This window comes from Rutidosis leptorrhynchoides, chromosome 10, assembly GCF_046630445.1.
Source record: "Rutidosis leptorrhynchoides isolate AG116_Rl617_1_P2 chromosome 10, CSIRO_AGI_Rlap_v1, whole genome shotgun sequence".
NCBI lineage: Eukaryota > Viridiplantae > Streptophyta > Magnoliopsida > Asterales > Asteraceae > Rutidosis > Rutidosis leptorrhynchoides.
The window spans coordinates 147696844-147706776 of record NC_092342.1 but is presented as its reverse complement, the minus strand read 5'-3'; the positions used below and the strand labels follow the sequence as shown (position 1 = coordinate 147706776).

Below are 9933 nucleotides of genomic sequence, written 5' to 3'. Positions count from 1 at the left end.
TAATAATAATAATAATAATAATAGTAATAATAATAAGAAATGATAATAATAATAAATAATAATAATAAATAACAAATTACTACCTCAAAAGAATTGGTTCCAAAAAATATAGTCTACGCCCAGGTTCGAACCCTTGACCACTCGCTCACCCGTCACATACCTAAACCAGCTGCTCCGACTTGTTTTTCTATTATATGATTCAGTTTAATTTTATTTAACCCCTAATCAGTTTTTATCTTCTTCTTCTTCAACCTCTTGAAATTCAGTCAACCATTTAACAAGCTTAACAGGTTAAGAACTGATTTATTGAGATTTAAGATGTTTACAAAAACGATTGCAAGTGTTGAGCTTAATTAAAACAGAAAGAAATAACAAAAATTAAAATTAAACTGATAAGAAAAATACGGTTTGAACTCAAAATCGAATTCAACATTGAAGACTGTTTTAGGACACGATTATAACATGAAAAAGATTCAAAACCTTCCTTAGAAACTTTCTGTACCTTCCATTTAACTTAAAACATCCAAATAGATTCGAATTTAACGATGAACACGACAGTTGACTTTTTGAAATTAAAGTTTGACCTCAAAATTAGAACTTGATAGGATGAATTGGACTTTGAAACTTTTCAGAGAGTTTTAATGAAAGATTTCTAACAATTCTACATTTAAGGATTTCAAAATTCAATACGAAATCAAGCAGTTAATAAAATGGAGTAGATACAGAGCAGAACTCGTGTTCTTCCTGTATTTATTTAAAAAAATCGATTAAATTGAAGTAGATGAATATAATGTATAAGTTATAGATGATGATAGAGGGCCGTATGAATTCATTAAGACTGGAATTGAATCCATTATATACCTAATATCAGTCGACAAAAATAACAGGAACGAAATAGATAAAATAAAAAAAATATAAAGTTTGATATTGATGTGCAAAGGATTCTTGTTTTATTATCTAAGTTTAAATTCGATCGTACAAAATTAGAGTCATAATTCAAACATCCAAACAGTTTGATAGTTACGTTAAACAAACTTGATTCTTTCTCTGATCCATTTTCTTTATTCTAATTAATAATATAAATATATTTATATTAATAATACTAATTAATAATAATAATATTAATAACAATAATAATATAAATGTATTAATAATAATAACTGATAATAAAATGATACTAGTAATTATTAATAATAATGTTAATTAATAAAGTTAATAATAATATGAATATAGCAATAAGGATAATGGTAAAAAGTAATAATAATATTTTTAAATCATAATTTTTAGTAATAATAATAAATAATTATAATAATTATTCATAAAAATCAAAATTATAGTTTTAATCATTCTAATAATAATAATAACATTAATATAGCAAATTACATGTATTAAATTTTATAGCTATATCATTTAACAATATTCATATTAGATATTGATATTAATATTTATTTTGATGAAAATAATAATAACATTGTTAATATAATAATTATATTTTAACTTGTAACTACACTTAATATTATAATTTATTAATTATGTAATATTTAATAGTTATATCATAACATATATTTAATATTTATACCTTACACAATATATATAATAATAATAATAACAATTTATTAATAATATTAATAATAATACTTCTAATAATGATAATAATATTAATATAACAATTATATTCAAACTTGTTAATCAAGTTTAATATGTTTCCATTTGTTATATTATATCTACCAATTTTATAATTTATTGAATCCTTAATATTTATTAAATATATATATATAATATTACTTTTATATAGAATTTAGTTATACATATATATTTACATATTTATTTACACACCATTGTTCGTTAATCGTCGGGGATGGTCAAAGGTCAATTGAATATATGAAACAGTTCAAAAACTTTGAGACTCAACATTACAGACCTTGCTTATCGTGTTGGAAACATATAAAGTTTAAGTTTAAATTTGGTCGGAAATTCCCGGGTCATCACATATTCTCCCCTTGCAGGTTTAGGTACTGCTAGTCGGGATGGGTGCTGATGCAGAAGACATGTTTGACGACCCTACTCTGATGTGGACTTTTGTTTAAATCATGTTTTGTAATAACGTAACACCATTGTGTAAACTTAAACTTAATTACTCAGATTAATGTAATGACGTGACCTATACTGTGTTTATTAATAAAGTCTTCCGCTGTGTATTAAAAAAAATGGCCGGTGTTACAATGCTTGAGTTAGCTATACAGGGTTGAGGTTGATTCTACAATAATATATATACTTTGAGTTGGGATTGAGTCTGAGATATGTACACGGGTCACGATACGTATTAATTAATTCAAATATTATATATTAAACTATATATGAGTTATTGGACTGTTAACTGTCGACTATCGACTGTGGACTAATAACATTGGACAATTAAAATGAATTAAAATATTGATTATAACATATGAAACTAAACATTTCTTCAAGTTTGCCACTTGATTTCACCTTAAACCTCATTTGTATCATGATGATTAAAATCTGCGTACAAACCTTTCATTATTCTTGAAAACACCTCAATCGAGAGTATGAACCAACCGCACTTCATCTACGGAAGGAAAGATTTATGCCTATAGTTATGCACCCAAAAAACTCTCGAAAACTGATTAAACGTTTAACACGTATTTGTGCTAGCTCCTTTAGTGTTGTTGTTACCGAAAATAACCTTGCAATCCCTTCCTAAATTAGCCAATTTTGTAACAGCTTCATCAAATCAATTTCGACTTTTCATTCGAATAAACCTTATTATAACTTTGATATATAAGTTGCTTTTCGTCATCGATACCAGGAAACCATTTACATTCAACCACATTAGCAATAAACTTACCAGTAACTTCATTATTCATTGGCTTAAGTCTCTCTGAAGAGCCATTATATCTGTTCATCTTATAACAAGAATTGCCATACCAATAATCAGGAATCAGCAATCATTATTTTGAAATCTCGCAGCATGTTTACATCAACAGCTATATGTATACATATAACCTTTATCTCTTAGAATTATGATCTTTGATAATGCTAAAAACGAACATATATTTCATAGCATTATCCTTCAAGAAAGACAAGCTTTTGGTTGCAATTGTTCTATTTACAAGTGATATTCATTTAAATAATAAAAGGTGAAGATAAAAGACAGATTCGACGATTTGAAGACACAAACCACCAAAAAGTTAAAAAGTACAAAGTATAATCAAAGTGGTTCAAATTATTGATGAGAAACGTCTAGAAATTACAAGGGTACGAGCCGCAAAATGCAAAGTACAAGATATTAAATTGTACGCAAAGACGTTCGAAAATTCGGAACCGGGACTAGAGTCAACTCTCAACGCGCGACGCAACGGAGCTAAAATTACAAGTCAACGGAGTACAAGAATATAATATAATATATAATTAATTATATAAAATAATATATATTATATTATATATATTATAAAACTCGAGCAGCCCACGTTTTTGGAAGCATATGTCACCAGGAGAAGGCGGCCCTGCGACCGCATGGCCAGGAAGCACAAAATCCATGCGGTCGCATGGATCACTGTAGCAGCTGACATCCTATAAATTTCGCGTGTTTTGGCCGAAAATAATACACATAATTCAATCTCTCACTCTCTACGATATATATATATATATATATATATATATATATATATATATATATATATATATATATATATATAATTTATAATTTTAATTTTAATTTAAGATTAATAATAATAAGGTTATGTTAGCGAATATTGTAAGTGTGTAAGTCGAAATTCTGTCCGTGTAACGCTACGCTATTATTAATCATTGTAAGTTATGTTCAACCTTTTTAAATTAATGTCTCGTAGCTAAGTTATTATTATGCTTATTTAAATCGAAGTAATCATGATGTTGGGCTAAATATTAAAGACGGAGTAATTGGGCTTTGTACCATAGTTGGGGTTTGGACAAAAGAACGATACTTGTGGAAATTAGACTATGGGCTATTAATGGGCTTTATATTTGTTTAATTGAATGATAGTTCGTTAATTTAATATAAAGATTTACAATTGGACGTAATTATAAATAATCACATACACTCAATCGGACACGATGGGCGGGATATTTATAAGTACTAATAATCGTTCATTTGACCGAACACGGGAATGGATTAATAGTCAACGGACTCATTAAAACAGGGGTGGATTACATGCAAGGATACTTGGTGTAATTGATAATAAAGTATTAAAACCTTATTACAGTTTAAGTCCCCAATTAGTTGGAATATTTGACTTCAGATATAAGGATAATTTGTCGAGGACACTCGCACTTTATATTTATGACTGATGGACTGTTATGGACAAAAACCAAATGGACATATCGAATAATCCAGGACAAAGGACAATTAACCCATGGTAATAAACTAAAATCAACACGTCAAACATCATGATTACAGAAGTTTAAATAAGCATAATTCCTTTATTTTATATCTCATCGCACTTTTATTTACTGTCATTTTATTTATCGCACTTTTTAATTAATGTACTTTTTAATTATCTCAATTTTATTTATCGTCATTTTATTTATCGCACTTTAATTTATCGCACTTTAATTATTGTCATTTACTTTACGCTTTAAATTAAGTTATATTTATTTTTAATATTTTACATTAGGTTTTAACTGCAACTAAAGTTTTAAAATCGACAAACGGGTCATTAAACGGTAAAACACCCTTTTATAATATTAATACTATATATATATATATATATATATATATATATATATATATATATATATTTATATTTATACAAAAATAGTTTTAAAAATATAGCGTTAAACTTGGCTTGTTCCCTGTGGACGAACCGGACTTACTAAAAACTACACTACTGTACGATTAGGTACACTACCTATAAGTGTTGTAGCAAGGTTTAGGTATATCCACTCTATAAATAAATAAATAACTTGTGTAAAATTGTATCGTATTTAATAGTATTTCGCAGTAAAAATATAACTATTTCGTACCCCTCTGCTTTAACATCAAGTATTTTTGACGCCGCTGCCGGGGAATTCTTAAACGCCGGAAGCGAAACGCTATATATATATAATAAAAAAATATTTTTATTAGGTTTCAATTTCTTTTTGTAAAAATACGTTTTAAATATTAAAAATACAAAAATAAATAATATATATATATATATATATATATATATATATATATATATATATATATATATATATATATATATATATATATATATATATATATATATATATATATATATATATATATATATATATATATATATATATATTTAAGAATTTGTTTAAAATATATAAATTATAAAATATTTCTATTTCTATTTTATTTTGTAAAAATATAAGTTTTTATTTATTTTATATAAATACTTTATATAAATATAAAACAGAAAATAAAAAATCAAAAATATAAATATAAAAAGTATACGGCCCGATACTGTAGCAGCCCACAACTTTTGGCCTGGTTTCCTAATTAATGCGACCGCATGAATATTTAACTAGCACTCCATGCGATCGCATGGAGTGATTTGACTGGCCTGATCATAGTACGTACGAAATTAGGGTTACGGTTATTATTATTATTAATTAATTCTAATTAGGGTTAAGTATAATAATATTTAGTTTAGTTTTATTTATTTTGTATTTTTAGTTTTAATTAGTTTTATTAATATAATAAATTAATACTTTTATAAAATAAATAATATAAAAATAATATTTTTATACAAATTGTATTTTTTACAACTTTAAGTTTTATTTTTTTATTTTAAATCTTTTTATTCGTAATATTTGTATTTTTATCGTTCGTAATTAGTTTTTAATCTAGTGATTGCCGTAGTTATTTTTATTTCCAGATTTTTAGGCTTTGCCGTAAAATCCTTTTAGTGCTTTTTCTTTAGACTAAGATTTAGGTGCTTTAGAATTTTACGACGTCGCTAATCGCTTTAATATTTAATAGACTTTAGTACTTTTTAAGTTATTACCATTTTGGATATAGAATTTCTTTTAAGCTTTAATACCTTTAGACGTAATTTTTAATATTTAGTTTTTAGACTTTTAAGTTTCGACGCTACATTTTTATAATTTTTCGACGTTTATTTTTCGACCTTTTATTTTTCGACATTTTTCGACGCGCTCTTTTTCTTTCTTATTTCTCGACGCTCTAGTTTTAGGACATAGAATTTTCTATTTCTTCTCTAAAATTTCTTTAAATTTCGACAAAAAATTATTTTAAGTGGTTAAATTGATAGACATCCAAAATTTTCTGGTTCGTAGTAATAGTTGGATTTGTTAGTGGCGAGTTGTGGGCTTCCGATTTAAAGGGTCCTGGCTACCTGCTACATCTATTGGCTATTCAAAACGTGAGCAAAATCAGAAAAGTCTATTAATTTGATAACTTATATAATTTTTATTTTTTAATAACTAATAGGATATTCAGTGAATGCACCGAGCAAAACGTTCACCACCTTTTATACGTTCACCACCTGTAACTCGATCAAGATATCTAGCCAATATTGTCGCCGTTGATTTTTCTTTAGAATCGTCATCTAGTCGACCAAGTACTCAAATTCAAATTTCCGATAATCCATTTTTTGAACCCGACCTCACAATTGAGAATCCGGAGGATATTCAGGGACAATTCAGAGATCCTGAACCATTAATCATTCCTCCTGAACCACAAATCACTCATCCAGAGATTGTCGAGGAAGAAACCATTAAATCAGAATCCCTTAGTGATTCAGATTCAACAAATTCAATAATGGAAAATCTGGAACCTCTAAGTATGAAAGACCGAATGAGAGCTAAACGCACTGGCCAAGGTCACACAATTACTCAACCAGACATTAATGCGCCAGATTATGAAATCAAAGGACAAATCCTATACATGGTAACAAATCAGTGCCAATTTAGTGGTGCGCCGAAGGAAGATCCAAACGAACATCTTCGTACCTTTAATAGGATTTGTACTCTATTTAAAATTAGAGAAGTGGAGGATGAACAGATATATCTCATGTTATTTCCCTGGACTTTAAAGGGAGAAGCCAAAGTTTGGTTAGAATCATTACCTGAAGGGGCGATTGATACATATGATGTCTTAGTTGAAAAATTTCTTAAACAATTCTTTCCGGCATCTAAAGCCGTGAGACTTCAAGGAGAAATTGTTACTTTCACACAGAAGCCAAATGAAACTCTATATGATGCGTGGAGAAGATTTGGAAAGTTATTGAGAGGATGTCCGCAACATGGTTTAGACACTTATCAAATAGTATAAATATTCTACCAAGGATGCAACATCGCTACACGAAAAGACATCGATATAGCAGCTGGTGGTTCCATTATGAAGAAAACCGCAACTGAAGCTTACAAAATTATTGATAACACTGCTTCCCACTCACATGAGTGGCATCAAGAAAAAGATATCGTTAGATCATCTAAAGCGGCTAGAGCCGATTCTAACCATGACTTTGATTCCATTTCTGCAAAGATAGATGCTGTCGAGAGATGAATGGAAAAGATGACTAAATATATTCACTCAATACGAATTAGTTGTGAGCAGTGTGGAGGACCACATTTGACAAAAGATTGTCTCAGTATTGAACAAACAATGAAACAAAGAGAGAATATTTCATACATGAACCAAAGACCTGGAAATAATTATCGGAATAATTATCAAACGTCAAGACCAATTTACAATCAAAATCAGAATTATAACCGAAATGTTCCATACAACAACCAACAAGGTTCTAGCAATCAACAAGTATCTAATAATACTTACAATCAGCAAAGACATATTTTTCAAAACAAACCACCACAAACCGATGATAAAATGCCAAATTTAGAAGATATGATGTCGAAGCCAGTTGAATCTCAAACTCAATTTTTCACATCTCAGAAACAAACCAATGAACAAAATGCTCAAGCATTTAGAAATCAACAAGCTTCTATTCAAAATTTGGAACAAGAAGTGAGCAACCTAGCAAGGTTAATAGGTGAAAGAAAACGGAAAGTCTACCTAGTGATACAAATGCTAACCTCCGGAATGAAACAGCTAAATCTATTACCACGAGAAGTGGTATTACACTTAAACCACCTGAAATCCCTGTAATTTCTGATGACTCTATTCCTACTCCACATGAACCACAATCTGAGCAAGAGAAGGAAACAGAACCGGTAGTTGAAAAGGTTAATGAAGAAAACACAGTTAAAACTAAACCTTATGTTAAACGTACCAACCACAACTTCTTTACCCGAGTACAATGAGAAAAGAAAGACTTGAAATCGAGCAATCCAAATTCTTGGATATGTTTAAACAGATAAATGTCAATCTTTCTTTCATTGATGTGATTTCAGGAATGCCAAGATATGCTAAATTTCTGAAAGATCTAATCACAAATAGAAAGAAAATGGAAGAACTCTCGGCTGTTACAATTAATGCTAATTGCTCTGCGGTACTGTTGAATAAGATACCAGAAAAATTATCTGATCCAGGAAGTTTCACAATTCCATGTTTTCTGGGTAGTCTTAGTTCAATAAAACCATTGGCAGACTTAGGTGCTAGTATAAATTTAATTCCATATTCATTATACGCTAAAATAGACCTCGGAGAATTGAAACCAACACGAATAAGCATACAACTAGCCGATCGATCAGTAAAATATCCTAGAGGGATAATGGAGAACATGCTAGTTAAAGTTGGTATTTAGTATTTCCAGTAGATTTTGTTATTCTAGACATGGAAGAAGATTCTCGAGTTCCTCTCATATTAGGAAGACCATTCTTAAACACGACTAAAGCAATGATAGACGTGTTCGGTAAGAAACTAACCTTAAGTATAGAGGACGAGAGTGTTACCTTTTCTGTTGATAGAGCCATGCAACAACCGCAATCTGCAGATGATACATGTTATTATATTCAAACTGTAGATTCACATGCAGAATTGTTAGAAGAATTTCCAGAATTACAAGGAACATGAGAATGTTCTTTAGGAGAAGGAACTGAACCAATTGATGAAGCTGAAATGTTAGCCGCACTCATGGCTAATGGATATGAACCAACTCATTTATGTGCTAAAAGCTCATAAACCATTTGGAATATGCTTATTTACATGGTGAATCTGAATTACCTGTAATGATATCGTCTTCTCTTACTGAAAATGAAAAATCTCAACTCATTTATGTGCTAAAAGCTCATAAACCAGCTATTGCATGGAAGATTCATGACATTAAAGGCATAAGTCCTTCGTAATGCACACATAAAATCCTTATGGAAGAAGGTCATAAAACGTATGTGCAACGCCAACGAAGACTAAATCCAAATATGCAAGATGTTGTTAAGAAAGAAATTATTAAATTACTAGATGCATATTTAATTTATCCAATCTCTGATAGTCCATGGGTAAGCCCAGTTCAATGTGTACCTAAGAAGGGTGGCATGACTGTCATCACAAATGAGAAAAATGAGCTTATTCCTACTAGGACTGTAACAGGATGTCGTGTTTGTATTGATTATAGAAAATTAAATGACTCCACCAGAAAAGATCACTTTCCCTTACCTTTCATTGATCAAATGTTGGAAAGATTAGCCAGAAATAGTTACTATTGTTTTCTTGACGGTTTTTTCGGATACTTTCAAATTCCAATCGCACCCGAGGACCAAGAGAAAACCACCTTCACGTGCCCTTATGGTACTTTTTCTTATAAACGCATGCCATTTGGACTTTGCAACGCCCCTGCAACCTTTCAAAGGTGCATGATGGCGATTTTTCATGACATGATAGAAGAATGCATGGTAGTTTTCATGGATGACTTTTCAGTCTTCGGTGATACTTTTGAAACATGTCTAGTCAATCTTGAACGAATGCTTATTAGATGCGAACAATCAAATCTAGTACTTAATTAT

General features: G+C 29.5%; 1 non-coding gene across 1 annotated transcript; it reads right to left on the bottom strand.

The window, feature by feature from the left end:
- Positions 1-7177: 7177 nt before the first annotated feature.
- LOC139874064 (small nucleolar RNA R71) lies at positions 7178-7284 on the bottom strand. Its single transcript, XR_011767766.1, has one exon. It is a non-coding gene; the product is annotated as a small nucleolar RNA R71 (small nucleolar RNA).
- Between the last annotated feature and the right edge of the window lie 2649 nt (positions 7285-9933).